Source organism: Marmota marmota, unplaced genomic scaffold (assembly GCF_001458135.2).
Source record: "Marmota marmota marmota unplaced genomic scaffold, marMar, whole genome shotgun sequence".
Taxonomy (NCBI): domain Eukaryota; kingdom Metazoa; phylum Chordata; class Mammalia; order Rodentia; family Sciuridae; genus Marmota; species Marmota marmota.
The window spans coordinates 74111616-74128694 of NW_026000026.1; the positions used below are offsets into that span (position 1 = coordinate 74111616).

Sequence of the window (17079 nt, forward strand, 5' to 3'; positions counted from 1 at the left end):
TAAAAAAAAAAAAAAAAAAAAAAAAAAAGAATGAAATGCTGAAGTATAAATCTAATTAAACATGCAGAGGATGTATATATATTACAAAGTGTTAATGAATAAAGATCTAAATAAATGGAGAGACATACTGTGTTCATGGATTGGAGGACTCAACATTGTGAAGATGCCAGTTCTCTCCAAATGGATCTTAGGTTTAATGGAATTTCTGTCAAGATTTTTTTTATAGACATGGACAAGTTTATTCTAAAGTTTATATATAAATGTCCAGAAACTGGATTAGCTAAAACAATTGTGAAGAAAGTGGGAGTAATCATTCTATCATACTATAAGGCTTCCTTTATCGTTACTGAAATCAAGACTATGGTTTTGACAGAGGGATAGACCCATAGATCAATAGAATAGAATAAAGAACCCAGAAATAGACTCACATGAATATGCCCAATTGATTTTAAACAGAGGTGCCAAAGCAATTCAATGGAGGAGATTTTGTTTTTAAACAAATGGTGTTTTTTAAAATAATAGACATCCCATAGGCAATCCCCCCCAAAACAACAACAACAACAAAACAAAACCCATGAGCCTTGACTTAAATCTAGTATCTACACAAAGGAGAATTCAAAATGGATCATAGATTTAAATATAAAATATAAAATTATAAAGCTTTTAGTATGCAGAAATTTTAGGCATGACACCAAAAGCATGACCCATAATATTAAAAATATCAAAATTAAAACCTTTTGCTCTGCATATGAAAGACCCTGTTAAGGGCATGAAAAAATAATCTACAGAGTGGAAAGAAGTGTTTGCAAAGTGTATATCTGATAAGGGGCTTAACATCTAAAAATCTAGAAAGAACTTTCAAAAGAGTTAAAGATAAACATCCAGTTAAGAAATGGACAAAGAGTATGAGGAGACATTTTACAGTGAGGATATACAAATGACAAAACAAAAAGTATGTGAAAAAGATATTCAATATCATTAGCCATTTGGGAAATGGCAAACTAAAACCACAATGAGCTATTACTAGATACCTATCAGAATGACTGAAATTAAAGATAGTGAAAATATAAAGTGATGGTGAGTATGCAGAGAAACTGGACCCACTTATACATGATTGATGGGAATGTAAAATGACACATCCATTCTTGAAAGTCACTTGGCAGATTCTAGTAAAACTAAATGTGCACTTTTCATACAACTCAGCAATTGTTATGTGGCATTTAACCTAGAGAAATGAAAGCATTTGTTCACACAGAAACCCATATACATATTTTCGTAACAGCTTTATTCATTATAGTCTCAAACTGGAAACAACTCAAATGTCCTCCTGTGGATAAACAGTTAAGCCAAATGGTATATCCATCCACTCAATGGAATACTAATAGAAAGAAATGGGCTATTGATAGACTAAGTGTATTATACTAAGGGTATTATACTAAGGGTATTATACTAAGGGTATTATACTAAGTGAAAAAAGGCAGTCCGAAAAGGATATATACTGTATGCTTCCATTTTGTAACATTCTTAAAATGTTACAAATAGAATAGAATGTTTTATGAAAATACATCACAATTTATTATTTATTTCTGCACAGTTCTACATACATACAGGTGAGTGTGTATAAAATCTGGTGACTAATCACCCGCCCCCCCCCCAATGGCATTACCTCTTAATCCCATCACACTGGTGGTTACATTTTCCACATAGGAATTTGGGGGGGGGGGACACAAACACTCAGACCATAATAACTTTTGGATATATTTTTTTATTTGTCACACATTTATTAAAGAAACTTCCCAATAATAAGTGAAGAGGTGTCATAGTATGTCTAACATACAACAGATTTAGAACAGCTATTTATGAGCTGAAATAAAATGTTCTGGGTGGTTTGTTTAGGACAAGATTTTAGAAGTGGTGACACTGGTCATCTTCCATCATAGATCTAATAAAGAAACTAAAACAAATTAAAACCATATCTGATTTACCTCACAACCATTTCAGTTTGGAGTTTTCTTTAAAATTAAATAATAAATAAATAACTGAGACACAGTAATTTTTAAAAAACCAACCGGAAAAGAGTCCTTTTTCTTTCTTAATTATCCTGTAGGTGGATAAAATGCTGAAAGGTTAAGATTTAAAATTCTTTTCTATAGAACACGACTATGTTTGAAAGGCATCTTCCTCTATAAAACTTACTTCATATCAGTAACTTGACCTCTTTGATACAAGAAAATGTATAAGCAAAGAAGGAGAAAAGGCAAGTCTCACCAAAATTAGAAAATGCCTAACAGAAACAAAACACCTCTTCAGCCAAGAAATGGAGGAGACTGCAGATTACTCCAGTGGTTTGCACTTGTAAAAAGTCAGAACTAAGAGAAAAATCACAAAAATGCCTTAAATGATCAAAGAAAACAAGGCAGTTTTATTATTCTTAGTAGAAAATCAAATTGAGACCTTGTCTCTCTAAGACCACATAAAACTATAAGGTCCATGAGGGCAGGGACCATGTCAAATCTTACCTTCATATCCTCAGTATCTATATAGTACCTGGCAACAGTAGGTGCTTAATAAATGTTTCTTCAGGCTGAAGGTGTTAACTTTTGATAAATCCATTGGTTCATATTTTCACCACTTCATTCATTGGGGGGTCCAAATATAGGATTACATGGCCTCTTTCAATCTTTTGGCATTATTACTTAACTTTGGGGAGTAGGATTGATTGTGAGAGGGACTTTGAGCTTTCATTTCTGAGTTGAGTTTTTCACAGCTTGTGTTAATCTTGTTATTTAGTAACAAGCACTCTGGCTTTTACTTTGTGATTGGCATTGGTTGCAATTATATTGTCATACTTAGATTTGTGGAGCGTCTCATCCCTAGCTATAATGTAAGGGAGAAGTCTTTCCCTAGAGTTAAAAATGTGGTATTACTCCTCCAGAGACTTTTCTGTGCATTATTCCTGTACATATACATCCAGAAATGAATTCCTATGTTTTATAGAATTTTTGACATAGTTTTATCATTAAACCTTTAGTCATTCTTTAGTCAGTTGGTTTTCAGCTTTTTATTACATCATTACAAACAACGATGTAATGGAAATCCTTCTCTCTACTTCATTGGTTACCTGTTTGAACATTTTTTTCTAGGACACATTTCAAGTGGAATTGCTAGGTTGGGTGATATATACTTTTAATATTTTAAAAGATATTGCCAAATTATTCTCCCCACCAAAAAGTCCAGTCACTTATGAGGATGTCATTTGCTCTACACCTTGACAATGCTGCGAGTCTCTCTGTATGAATGTGTGCGTATCAGTTTGATATTGGGAAATTGTGTTTTATTTTCGTTTGTATTTCTCAAATTACTAATGAGATTGAAAATTGTTCTCATGTGTATTGTCCATTTGTGTTTCTTCTTTTTTATTAAAAAATGTATGTTGAAGTACTTGGAACAGTGGCATGTGATTGGTGCTATATAAGGTATTATTTCTTTTTCAAATTTTTTCACATTTCTTGAAATTATACTCCTCATTTTTCTTCCCTCTGCTTTCAAAAATCCAAGGTTCAATCCTTTCCTTAGTGGTCTTTTCTTAACTTACTTTCTAGCAGCCCACCCCCACCACTCAGGTTTGGAGTGGCGAATCTTGAAGGGTGTCACCAGGCTGCAGGTTCCAAAAGTGAGCATGTGGATGGATCATCTGCATCTCTCCATCCTGACAGCAGTTAGCAACCTGTTGTGCTTCCCCAGGTGCTACCAAGTTCCTTCTAAATTCTCCCATAGAAAATACCCCGTCCCTCTCTGGGAACCACAGGAACCATAGCGCCCACCACTGAAAGAGCTCTCAACCCCAATCACCCCCTGATAAGGACACAGCCTTCCAGATGGCTGAGGTGTGTGCTCCTTCAGCCCTTCTCTGTGATTCCGTCTCAGAGAAGAGGTCGAAGGTGCCTGTCACTCTCTGTAACTGCTCTAGAAGACATTGTTTTACTTATTCCCTGATTTGTTAACACTGCATCCAACCTTGTATTTTCTGGAAGTTCCTGTCTTAACTACTGTCCAGCCTCCTCCCAGGAGGTTGGCATGAGTAAGGCTGTAACTCTGAAGATTTCTACTGCCAGTTAGTTGCTCATTTGAGTCAGGATTAGGGCCAAATTGGTAGTACCTCCACTTGGAAGAGGACATTTTGGCAAGTCAAGAACTCATCAGAGGCTCTGGTTATGTGTGTTTGTAATAGTTCAGTGAAAATAACTTTAACTTTTCATTTTGAAATCATTTCAGATTTATAAAAATGTTTCAAACATGCTGCAAAGAGTTCTAGAACACCCTTCACCAAAATACCCTAAATATTAAAGTCTTATATAACCATGGTATAATTATGGAATCAGAAAATTAATATTGATACAATATTATTATTTTTTTTTACATATTTTGTATTTTGTCACTTATCTCATTAATATATATTTTTCCTGGTCCAGGGTCCAATCTAGGAACACAAATTCTTTCACTTGTCAAATTACCTCAGTTTCATTTCACCTGTAGCAGTTAGAACCTTGGCTTTTTAAAGGAACATCACCATTAGCTGATGTTCATGTAGATGACATCAGGACAGCATCCTATCTGTTCCAATTTTAGAGTGTATTCAGGGACTGTTGCTATTTTGCTCCCTCCTTCTAGGTAATAATTCATGCCTTTTCACAAACTACTTACATGTCTTTCTCCCTTTATCGTCTTCCAGTGGTTCTCTGATATGTATTAAATCTCAGGTTGGTGGATTTCCTTATAATGCATCAGTTTCTTTGTTTTTAAACATTTTTATTTTTAACACACATGTAGCAATTATGCATACTTATAGGGTATAGTATGACATTTCATTATATATATATAATGCTTGATGATGAGATCAGAAGAATTAGCAAATATGTCACCTCAATTATAATTTCTTTGTGTTGGGAACATTCAAAGTCCTCTCTACCAGCTATTTTGAAATATTCAATTAATTATTGTCTATTGTAGCCATCCTTCTGTGATGTAGAGCATCAGAAGTTATTCCTCCTATGCAATTGCACCCCTGTATACATCTATTTCTTTTGGATCTTTTGTCTTCTACCCTGTCTACTTGCGTGGTAATCTTCTTTCTTGGGTAATTCACTGTACTTATTATCTGTGTTGTATTTGTTGACTTAAAGACATTCAAGGCCATAATATGATCTTAATGGGCATTCCTTAGCGCACCCTTTCACCTCTAGCAGAAGCAACAATTACTGCTGGCACTCTCTCAAATGTTATGGCACTGATTCATGGGAGTGGAGATTATGATTGGATTAGTTTCAATTTTTTTTTCTCTGTATGGGAAAGGCAGTTGATAAAAGAAAGATCCTTTTAAAGTGACTTTGTTCATTTGAAGAATGATTGAGCTGTATCTTAGGTCCATTTCTGCAGTTTACTCTTGTACACTAAAAGACAAAAAGTGGTAATATTTATTAGTGATCAAATAAAAAAAAAGTATTTAAAAAAAAATCTGTTGACAGAACAACCTGGAGGCATTTTGAGTATTAGGAAGTCTGTGAATTAGGTTGTTTGCTTTGTGGTGAGGTGTGGAGCAAGATAAGCATTTTTGAAAAATTGTGTTTGGGTTTGCTGAATCGGGCTCAAGTGTGGTCAAGCCAGAAGGTTTCACGATGCCAGTGTTACCACATTCTTTTTAGTTGTGTTCCAAAATATCCTGCCCTACGACCCTGGAAGAAAACACCAGAACAAGTAAACACATCCTAAAAGCAAAGCCATTTTCTGGTATGGTTTGAAGAGTCTTCCCTTTTGGTTATGCTGAAAACAGTGCAGACTTGCGGTCTAGTGGTTATAGCCAAAGGTGGAGCAGGAGCTGCATGGCCCTGGTGAGCCCAGCCAGCTGACAGTGCTCCCACACACTGTGTGGTCTTGACCCAGTGCCTGGAAAATCGAGGTTCAGGCATTCTTACCACTTTATTTTTAAAAGAAAGAAGAAGATGGGGTAGGGGGAACCAGAGGCCAACTAGAAACTCCTCAGGTTAGAAATAGGCCCTTTTGCAATTATTGCTAGTTTTATTCTTACCATAAATCTAAAATGAGCTTTAACTCAATCAGATGAGGAAAATCCCCAGCATTCTTGGGATTAACCGATGTGAACTTTTCGGGGTGGTGGTGGTGTAGTAGTTACGAGTACTGAAATGTATTGGAGGGCTTTTAACGTCCTGTCTTGGAAACACTGTGCTGAGATGCATGTCAGCCTTCTCGTCAGTCATTGGCTCTGCCATACATTTGGATGGATGATAACACTCTACTTTGGCTGTTTCTCCCCCTAGTCCATACCTTAGAATGGATGATGGCTTGCTAAAAGTGAGGATTGGCTATGTCCTTGATATTATTTACATATGGAGCTTAGTGGAGTGCTGTAAAATATAATAAACACTCATTGCTCATTGAATTAACTTGGAGGCAATAAGTAGGGTTCTGTTACTGGGTCTCTAATTGAGTTCATTTGTTGAATGTCTTGGGTTCTGATCATTATTGAGTCACTGTAAACAAAAATCCATGAAGGAGGTATCTTGATGTTCTTAATCTTTCTATATCTCCAGCACCTGAAATGACCTCTGTGCAAGATCATTGAGTATATATATTTTTTTAAAGGATGAGTAAACAGATGTGGGCAGGGATGAAAAGGCAAAGACATGTTTCTCCTTTTAGCCACAGGCTTGGAACTCATGGCATGTACTTCCATCCTGCCCAGGAATCCCTCTTCATTTCATAGTGATTGCTGATATATGGAAAACACCAGGGTGCTGCACCAGAGAAAGTCTCAGATCCAAAGGTCAAGGATTGGTCCGGGAATTTGTATTACTATCTGCAGTGCCTACAGTGCAATTAGGGTGTGAAAGTGTGTATGTGTATAATATGTATATGTTACTGGGTCCTGTGTGTGTGTGTGTGTGTGTGTGTGTGTGTGTGTGTATATATATATATAATATTTCTTGCCTTTTTGGTCATAAATTATCCATTTGTGAAAAATGGATAATTGTTTCTCAGAGATCTGTTCCTAGGAGTCAGATTGGCATGTTATAAAAGAAAGTATGACCATCAATATCCATGTGGCCATGCTGAAGAGCCTAAGAGTTGATAAATAAAGATTGATCTTAGCTAGGCAAGGTAGTGTATGTCTGTAATCCCAGTGACTTGAGAGACTGAGAGAGGAAGATCATAAGGTTGAGGCCAACCTCAGCAACTTAGCAAGACCCTAAGCAATTTAGGGAGATCTTATCTCAAAATAAAAAAGTTAAAAAGGCTAGGAATGTGGCTCAGTGCGTTAGCACTACTGGATTCAATTCCCGGTACTAAAACAAACAAACAAACAAAAAAATTGATCTTAGCCTTGAATTTCCTGAGGTGATTTCTTTACTTTAGTTCTTTATTTAAAAAATGTTAAAAATAGATAGTCTTAAAAAAAAAAGTGTGTATGTGTGTCTGTGTATGTGTGTGTATTACACCCTTCTGCTCTTCTGTGGTTTGGGGTAGTATTACCCCATCAGAATTGGTGTTAAGAGGTTAAGATCAATCATACCCAGAATGTGAGCTATTTCTTTGCATAGGTGTATCTGTCAGTATTCGTATTTGGGTGAAAGTCTGTTCATGACAGTTTTCTTAAACTCTAATTGCCGTGGAGTTGGTTTTGTCTGATGTCATCAGAATTAAAGCAGAGTTGGCATAGCAGAGGAAATAGGCACAAAGGGAAAGTTTGAGAGGTGAAGGTGAAGTTGGGGGTTGCTGGAACTTGAAGGAATTTCACGATTTGAAGACCCAGGGCTTCTCACTCTGTATCTATGGGCAGATACAGGGAAGTGGATAGTGGTGATGTCTTTGAACCATCCTCCCTCTTCCCCTCCACCCTCAGGGATGGACCAAGAAAATCAACCTCATGGTTCTAAGAAGGTCTGTGAATCTGCCCTTGTTTTAGTTAAACTTATTTCAGGCTGAATCATGACCAACACCTATTTAGATTCGAGAGGGTCCCCTCTCAAATAAATGTGGACCACAGAGATGGCTAGTTGAGTTACAGGAAGTAAAGGAGACAGCTCAGGAACGTGGGCTGGGTCCTGTGAATGGCTGTGTCTGTTGGGAGAACCCGTCTCATACCCAGACTGGGCTGCTCTTTTGGCACATTTTTTTGGTGGAGTGGTTTCTGGGGTATAGATGTTTGGGAAGTGGAAATGAGACATTTTCCCTAAAAGTTCCGTTGTCTTTGAGAGCCTGCCAAGGGAGTTGGGAAATGTAGAACAAGGAGAGGGGTAGCACCAGTCTCTGCTGCTTGTTCGGTCCTAGCACTTCTTGGCATGACTTAGGGTAGCAGGAGGACCAACCTAGGATTTAGCTTGGGATCTGATCTCATCAGCCAGCTGTGGACTGTGCCCAAATTAGCTACTTTTCAGGGTCTAAGGACTGCCAGGGCTAAGTGTGCCAGTCTTTAGCATTTTATCTGTCTTTAAAAGCGTCCTGCTCTGAGGCGTGCAGCCAAGTCTCTTGATGAAGCAACCAGTCAAAATCTGGCCAGGCAGTTGAGGGGCCTTCCGGGTAGAAAAGCAGAAAATTATTATTTTAAAAATGAATCCTGACCATTCTGTGGACCATTCTTCTGTTATTCAAAAACAGAAACAGCTATTTGCTCCCAGGATTACCGTTACCCTTGGCAATTGGCTATTACCATAGTTCAAAAACATCTTAACTGTATGTTTTTATTTATTTATTTATTTGTTCATTCATTAATTTATTTACTTATTTTTGTTTAAGCTTTTTAATGATTCAGAAGGTGTGTTCCATCTTAGATTGCTCCATATTCATTGTCAGAATGATCAGATAAGGTCTGGAAAACCTCAAAATAACCAATTCACAGGTTGTTTTTATTTTTATTAAGATTCTGGTAGCCACAGTATCATGGAGAGGATGCAACCTGTTACACCTTGCTCGAGCTAGTGCATTTAAGCTGTGCTGTGGTCTCACTTGACAAAAGGGGCACCCAGCACCAATCAGGATTTCCCCAGTGATTTCCACCGCCACTTTTATTCATTGACTTACAAGAGAATGTGATCTGGTTTTCAAAATTTGGAGCTTCTGGGATTCAATTCAGTGAATAATTTTGAGTGTCAACTACGTACCAGCTACCATGTAGGTGCTAAGAGAGTTTATGAGCAAACAGATTGGGCACCTGCGTTGTGCCATAAATAGTTTGCTTTTCCTTCTCTCTTTGAACCTTTGGCTCTGTGCACTGCATTGGTTAGTTATCTCAAACTGAATACTTTTGTCATTTTCAAAGCTTCCATGCAGAAAAAGTTTGTGACTAAACGTATTCAGATGTATACAGATGTGGTGCATCATGACTTATGCACTCATTTCTCCTAACTTTGGAGCTTTCAACAGTTTGCTTCAAAAGCACCTGCTTGTTTGACCGTTTCTGTCCTTTCTCAGTCATGATCTTCATGTCCCGACCCTGAGAACTCTGTCAGTGTCATGCCATCTCACTGTTTGGGCACTTGAGCCAAGATTAAAGCAGCCTGTTCTATATGGACAAGATTGTGCTTTTATTCTTCTTATTTTAGTGAGGCAGAACTTTCAGGGTACCAATGAACTTGAGAGAGAGACTAACCAAAGAAGTTTTACATCACTTTTTTCCTCTAAGATACAGTGACTAGGTATTACTTCTGCTTGAAGGTAGGTTTCTTCACCTACCTATCTGGGATGAAGAACTGACTCAGTTTGGCTCCAGAGATGCCTTCCTCAGAACAGCTGGCTTCTCCATTTAGGGTGGGTTATATACCAATGCTAAAATCTCATTCTTCAGACCTGGGTCTCTAATTGGTACTTCATCATAACTGTCTTGGTGGCTTTGGACCACTAGAGACAGATTTCCCCATTCTTTTATAGTTGTATGCGACAAGTAAGTAAGCCATCTAAGCAAAAAGAATTTTTAAAGCAAGGGCTTTAAAAATACTACCTGTTCTGATTCTGCCGCCCATCTCTGGGAATGGCATCGAGACTTTGGGATCTGTTGTTAAAGATCTGGACAGTCATCTAGAGCTGCTTATCCCATTCTTTTTTATGAAGTAGAAGAAAGATAAGTCCCATATATGAGTTTTTCTGCAGATTTTTTTTACAGTGTCCACCCACTGTAGAGCCCACAACAGCCTGTGCTCCCCCTTGTCTGCCCCTGTGGTCAGAGTTTTACCTGGGTCTGTCTACCTGCTGCTGCTGGTAGAGTCCCTTTGTTCTTGTAATTGGAAATTCCCAAGGTTACCTCTTCTCTGTGTTATAAGTATGGTTTGTAATGAATTACCCTGCCCATCCAACCCAAGCCTTCTGGAGTCATTTAACTGGCCCTGTTTTCTCTTCAGCTCTCATTTTTTCTTTCTTTCTAAAAATGCTCAGCTTCCTGATAGTCCTGACTCTCCAGCTTCCCATCTGGGTCTGCTGTGCCTTTCCCTCCTGGCAACTTGCCAGGTTCCCTGCCTAGCTCAGTAACTTTTTTGGATAGTACATTATCTGGTACACTGTAAGTAGCACTTATACATATTCAAAAGTGTATGGAACTTGACTAATGTCCAGTGGTGATATGAATCAATTCAGATGTCTTTTAGGTATATTTATGCCCACCTGATTATACCTAGCCCCATATCCTCATGGAGATATTGAAGTTTCTGTCTTAGGTTTTTGTTCAGGAGCATACAGTATACCTTTATGCTGAGTTATCTGGTAGAGGGCCAACTCCTGTGTTGCTTAAATGTCATCAGTTCAAAGGTACATTGCCAATTTAATAATTACATTTGGGAAGCAAGGAGAACACATTTTATTAAATATAAATAAGCATTATAAGATGCATTCCAATTTCAGAAGGGGAAAAAAAGTGTTTTAGAATCAAGAAAACGCGGTACCAGTAAATTCCTAGTAATGTTCTGTGATTGGTCTGGAGGACTGAATAGGACAGTTATGTAAACCCCATGGAGTAGGATCAGAGGCTCCTTTAAGAATTCAGTGAGTTCTGTGGACTCTTTAAGAAATGAATACACCCACAAAATAAATTTTGAGTAACTCTTGCATGGATTTATGGATCTTCTAAATCTACCCAGGTTTTAAATCTCTGACATCAGCATTATAGAATAGCATATCCTTGTTTGACCCTGCTGGGGAAACTCTCCAAGGAATGACTGAGGAAGAAATTTTGTAATGTTTTATGTCAGGGACCTTGTGTTTAGATTATCAACACCAAAAGACTCTTTATGCTTTTAAGAGGGAAAATGGAAGCAGACAATGACCAGTTCCAAATGCTAGTTTTCTTGTCTCTGGCCAGAACACATCTCAGGCTGTTCTCTGCACCTCTAGCACAAGCTCAATGAATCTTTTCAAAGCTTGTTTCTTGTTCGGCTCCACTTGCTGGGAGCTAGAATCTTGGCTGCAGAGTGAGTGGAGTCGGCCAACCTGGGTCCCTCTTTAGAACAGTCTCTGGAAGGATCCTTTTACCCAGGACTTTTGAAGGAAACGAAGGATTAGTTGAGAAGGCTTAAACCCATGCTATACAATGAAGCCATTCATGGAATTAAGCATAATTATGGGGTAGGAATCTTTGTTTATCTGTGATTTCATTATCTGAGTCCCTAAAGTTATAAGTTTACCTAGGGAAGCAGAAATTATGATAAATTGAAAACTAACTGATGATGGACCACAGATAAGATTAATCACAGCTCAAACATTTCTCCCTGGTTAGTATTTTGCTTCATTTTAGGGTTTCTTACCTGTGTCCTGGTCTGTCACTGAATGGTCAGTGAACAATCAAAAGCAGGCAGCGAGCAATTTTAAATCTTACAAAGATGCAGGGTCTGGGTGCAGGAGCGCAAGCCTGTAATCCCAGAGGCTCCAGAGGCTGAGGCAGGAGGATCTCAAGTTCAAAGCCAGTCTCAGCAACTTAGATGCTAAGCAACTTAGTAAGACCTTGACTCAAAATAAAATTTTTAAAAAATATTTATTTTTTTGTAGTAGTTGGACACAATACCTCGATTTTTATATATTTATTTATTATTTTTAATGTGGTGCTGAGGATCAATCAAACCCAGGGCCTCACACATGCTAGGTGAGCACTCTGCTGTTGAGCCACAACCCAAGTCCTCAAAATAAAATTTAAAAAGAGTAGAGATGTAGCTCAGTAGTAAAGCTCCCCTGGGTTCAATCTCCAGTAAAAAAAAAAAGGAAAAAAAAAAGAGAAAGAGAGAGAGAAAGAAAGACAAAGACACAGGGTTTTGGGAAATCCATAGAAGTCAAGGCCTCTAATACCATAGAAATGGTGTTTGGTATTAGATGCCTTGACTCATGTTAATAGTCATGCACAAAGGAACAAAGGAGGATCTGGCAATATCTAAACAGTTCACAATTGCCCAGGAGGAAGCATGGGACAGCAACTTCATAGGCCCTGGATAGGAATAGCAGGATTCGGATCAACGGCTTAAGAATGGACTTTGGGGAAATGGAAGAATCTCACCATGTTTTTTTTTTTTTCTTTCAAAAATAACCACCGTTTTAGTGGTGCTGTTAAAGTCAAACTTAAAAACTATCTTACAGAATTATGATAAACTCTTATAGGAAAAACTGTCTTACATAAACATTTATTTTACTCTTTTAAGATTTACACATTTGTAGTAAGAACTTCAAATCTTACTTCATTATAAAGTGATCATAGGAAAGTTATGTCTGATTCACATCATGTACAACTGTAAGAATGGCACTCTAATTAGAATAAGTTCTATCCCATGTATGTATTAGGTGTCAAAATACACTCTACTGTCATGTATACCTAAAAAGAACACATAAAAACAATAATTAAAAAATATAGAGAGCAACCTTATTTTGATTATTTATTTTTTATTATTTTCACAATAACATCCACTCCCACCCCTGCTTACCTCAAGAGAACCTTTTGACATAAAACAGTGGTCCTCATGGTAAAGGGATTCTCTGTGAGGCTTTGTCTCTGTACCAGTTGTCCTGTGGTAACAGGCCCTCTTTGCTATATACTAAATAATGCACAGCAGGCAGTGGGTTTTGACATAGATTCTAGACCCTCCTCCCTATGGAGATTCTCTGCTCTGGCTTGAGCTAGACCTCTGTGCCTCACTATTATTTCCTGCCACTGGTGTCAGGAAGCCTCTGCTTGCACTGCAGCGCACACTGCTCTTTATAGAGATACTCTGGCACCTGTGCCACGGTCAAGTTCAGCTTCAGTACAGGGACTGTACTAAGGGGACTGTGCTTATCAAAACACCACAGGCCTACCCCCAGCCCGGGTCCCCCCCTTCACACTTGACCTTGTGCGCAGGCTCACATCTCAGTCTGCAAAGGTACTTGAACTGTGGTATGAGCCTTTGAAATATGCTTTTCTAGAGGGACTTTTAGTCCACGGTGCTTCAGTTAAGAAGACTTTCAACTTTAACAGGACTTGAACATGTTTGAAATAACAGATGGAAGTAGGTGTGAGGGCCCTTCTCTCTATTTATTTTAAAATAAAAATCAATTGTGAAAAGTTCAAAAGACAGATATGAAATGTGAATGGAGGACCCCAAATATATATGAGGGCTTCAAGTCAAATGTAGATATATTTCCCCTTCCCCAGTTTGGCACCCAGATTTTGTTTTAGACAAGTTTTAGGATTGTGTTGACTCAGATTTTATGCAAAAACAAACTCTGTAAAATGCCTAAATAGTTAACTGTGAGACTGAAAACACTTAAGGTACTGTATTAACCAGAGCTAAAAGTAAATGCACCAGTGGATATATTTAAAATAAGTAATATCAGCAAATTCTTTTTACAGTAACCTTCCCTAAACATTGTGACCTTTAGCTGCAGTATACTAATATGTAAAGGGGAAAAAATGAGAGTCATTGGAAATATAAATACGTAGAGAAAATCGTGCACATTTTGTTTTTAGTTCATTTTTGTCATGTCATAAGGAATGATTAAATTCACAGACTGTGAGAGCTGAAAAAGCCGTTAGCAATCATGAACATGTCTCCATTTCTTTGATTTATAGAAAAAGTGCCAGAGAAGGAAAATGATTTTCCTGACTCACAGGAAGCAAGTGGCAGAGTCAGGACCAGAATCCAGTGTTGGTTCCTAATTTTGAGCTCTTTTCATTATGCCTTGTGATTGTGTGGACTCTGTAAGAATGATGCAGCAAAACTCATTTCTGCGTTCACTCTTTGGCAAACTTACTAGATGCCCACTTAGTTTTTTATCTGTGTAGCAAATCCCAAGCCGAGTCGCTTCCAGCAGCCTCCGTTGATGAGGTCCTAGTTCTGAAGCCCAGAAGTCCCGTGCATGTGCCCAGGCTCTCTGCTGCGGCTAGAAGTCGAGGTGTTTCTTGGCTGGCTGCCCTCCTCAGAACTCCAGGTCCTTTTCCAAGCTCCTTTCTTTGATTTTTCAGAATTCTGTTTATTATGGTAGTGGAATTTGAGTCCTCAAGTCCTTGCTGGCGACCCGCCAGGACCTGTTCTCAGTTCCTAGAGGCAGCCCTAAGTTCCTTATCCTGTGACCTCATGCTCTATCCCTATGCATGAATCCCTATTCAGATCTCTCTGGTTTCTTTTGCTACGACCCAGAGAACACATTCTGCTTTTAAAGAAGTCATGTGATCAGATCATCTCTGTGTTTTATGGTCAGCTAACTTGGAACTTTAATTATATCTACAGAACTCTTCATAGCTGCACATAGATTGGTGTTTTTTAAAATTTTTATTTTTATTTAAAAAAATTTAATTGCAGATGGACACAATACCTTTATTTTATTTGTTTATTTTTATGTGGTGCTGTGGCTCGAACCCTGGGCCTCACATGTGCTAGGTAGGTGCTCTACCACTGAGCCATAACCCTAGCCCTAGACTCGTGTTTGAATAATCACGGGATTGAAATCTTTGGGGAGCCTTCTTTAGAATTCCACTATCATACCCACCTTATCTGGTGGCCAAACTTTGAACAGACCCCACCATGTGTGACACTATTGTGAACCTGGAAATGAGGGGTCGGGGGAGGTAAAGGCAAGTTCAAGGGCCCAGCGATGGAAATGGCCTCTTAGCAGCAGTATCCATCACAAAACCCATGCACTTGGTTACACAGAAAAGGCAGAGTCATGGTCTGTTGGCCACAGCTGAAGTTATTTCCAAATAAGGCAACTGGAACAAAGTGGTACAGCAAGAAGTGATTGTTGGTTACAGAAGAAGAAAGAAAATATATAAGCACAGTGATGTTGGTTTAAACACCTCTGCTCTCCTCATGGTAGAGCATCAGTGTAGTACTAGTGATCCCACATAGGTAAAAAAGTGAAGTTCTGTATACTCAGTGTAAGAAGTGGAAATCTATCATATAATGTAAAGGAAATTAAAAAAAACTGGATTAGAGTTTTGACACCTTTTAAAAGACTGAACTTTAAAGCAGTCCACTTTAGCGAACCCCCACTGTCTTCTTATCACTCAGAATGAAGCCTAAATCCTGGGTGTGGTTAGAAAGGCCAGCCTTAGAGGCCATCTTTTTACTTCTCAGCATGCTAACCTCTTTCCCACCTCAGGACCTTTGCGTATGCCATTTTTCCACTCTCCAATGTCCCTTCTTCAGTTTTTCACATGGTTCACTCTTGCATTAGACCTTGGTCTAAATATCACATTCTCAGACCTTTCCTGGTCCTCCTATTTATAGTGTTACCACCTTGCCTTTTCCCAACTTCTGGTACCTTCTTTCAGATCTCTGTTGTTTGTGATTTGCCTCCCTCCTTTAGAATGGCACTGCTTGAATTAGAGCTTCTTTAGCTCACTTTGTCTTTCCAGTGTCTAGATCAGGGTCTGGTACGTACCCGATGCTTGGTCACTATGTGTTGGCTGTTATAAGTGGAGATTCAGAGAGGTTAAATGTTCTGTTGCTGCAGAAGGCAGTCATGCTATAACAGGAGGGAGCATTGTCAGTTTTAGGAACCTTCAACTCCTCTCTTGAACCTTTGGTACTCCTGATGAACAGTTTGGCAATTGGGTTAAGAGTGGCTTAATGACTAGCACAAGGTCACACAGTTAATCATATTAAGAGATAGGATTTAGCTTCCTAGGCATTTGATATTTTCAATCTTTCTCCCCTAAGGAAATTGGTCTGTGTTGAAAATATTCAACTTTTAGAGTTCTTGCCTTTTAAAACTAAATGACTGTCAGTTTTCAGATGTTTCATGTGAAGTGTTTTCCATTCATTCTCTTCACTCTCTCCATATTTTTTTTGTTTATAAATTATCTTGCAAATTCATTGTTTTCATTTTCAACACCTATTAAATAGGAATGACGATAGATTTATCTCCTGGTAGAAGATACACATCTTTTGAACTCTGACCAGTGTTCCTCACCCTCTGCATTTCTAGATTTGTTAAAATTAAAAAAAAGAAAAAGAAAATTGACCCTCTGAGATCCCAGCATAGTTGTACTGAGACTGAATTAATGAGAAAATCCAAAGGTTCAAACAAAGCAGGAGAAATGTGAGGGGGAGCTGGGCATGGAGGTGCACACCTCTAATCCTGGCAGCTGGGGAGGCTGAGACAGGAGGATTGCAGCCTCAAAGCCAGCCTCAGCAACTTAGTGAGACCGTGTCTCAAAATAAAACACAGAAAGGGCTGGGGATATTGCTCAGTGGTTAATCACCCCTGGGTTCAATGTCTGCTACCAAAATAAATAAATAAATAAACAAATAAATAAATAAGTGAATAAGTGAATAATAAAAAGAAATGTGAATGGGAGAAAATATATGAAAATTATTTCATAAATAAAAGTTTCTCTGGGTCTGTCTTCTACAGATTACATCAGATATTTAATTCTCTACTGAAATTTAAGTGAGGTTTGCTTCATTTGAGCAACTCCACATGAATTTTTCCGTGACTGATTTGAACCCACACTTTTGGGTTTTGTTGGTTCTGCTCCATTTGCGTGTTTGGCCTCCCTTCAGCATGTCTTGAGTGCATAGGAATGCATGAGGTGTCCTGCAGGTGGGGTTGCTTTTG

At 38.4% G+C, this 17079-nt stretch overlaps 1 protein-coding gene across 8 annotated transcripts in view; it reads left to right on the forward strand.

Annotated features, from left to right (window-relative positions):
- Nucleotides 1-17079, forward strand: part of Arhgap26 (Rho GTPase activating protein 26) — a 411269-nt gene that overhangs the window by 160661 nt on the left and 233529 nt on the right. The window lies entirely within an intron of this gene.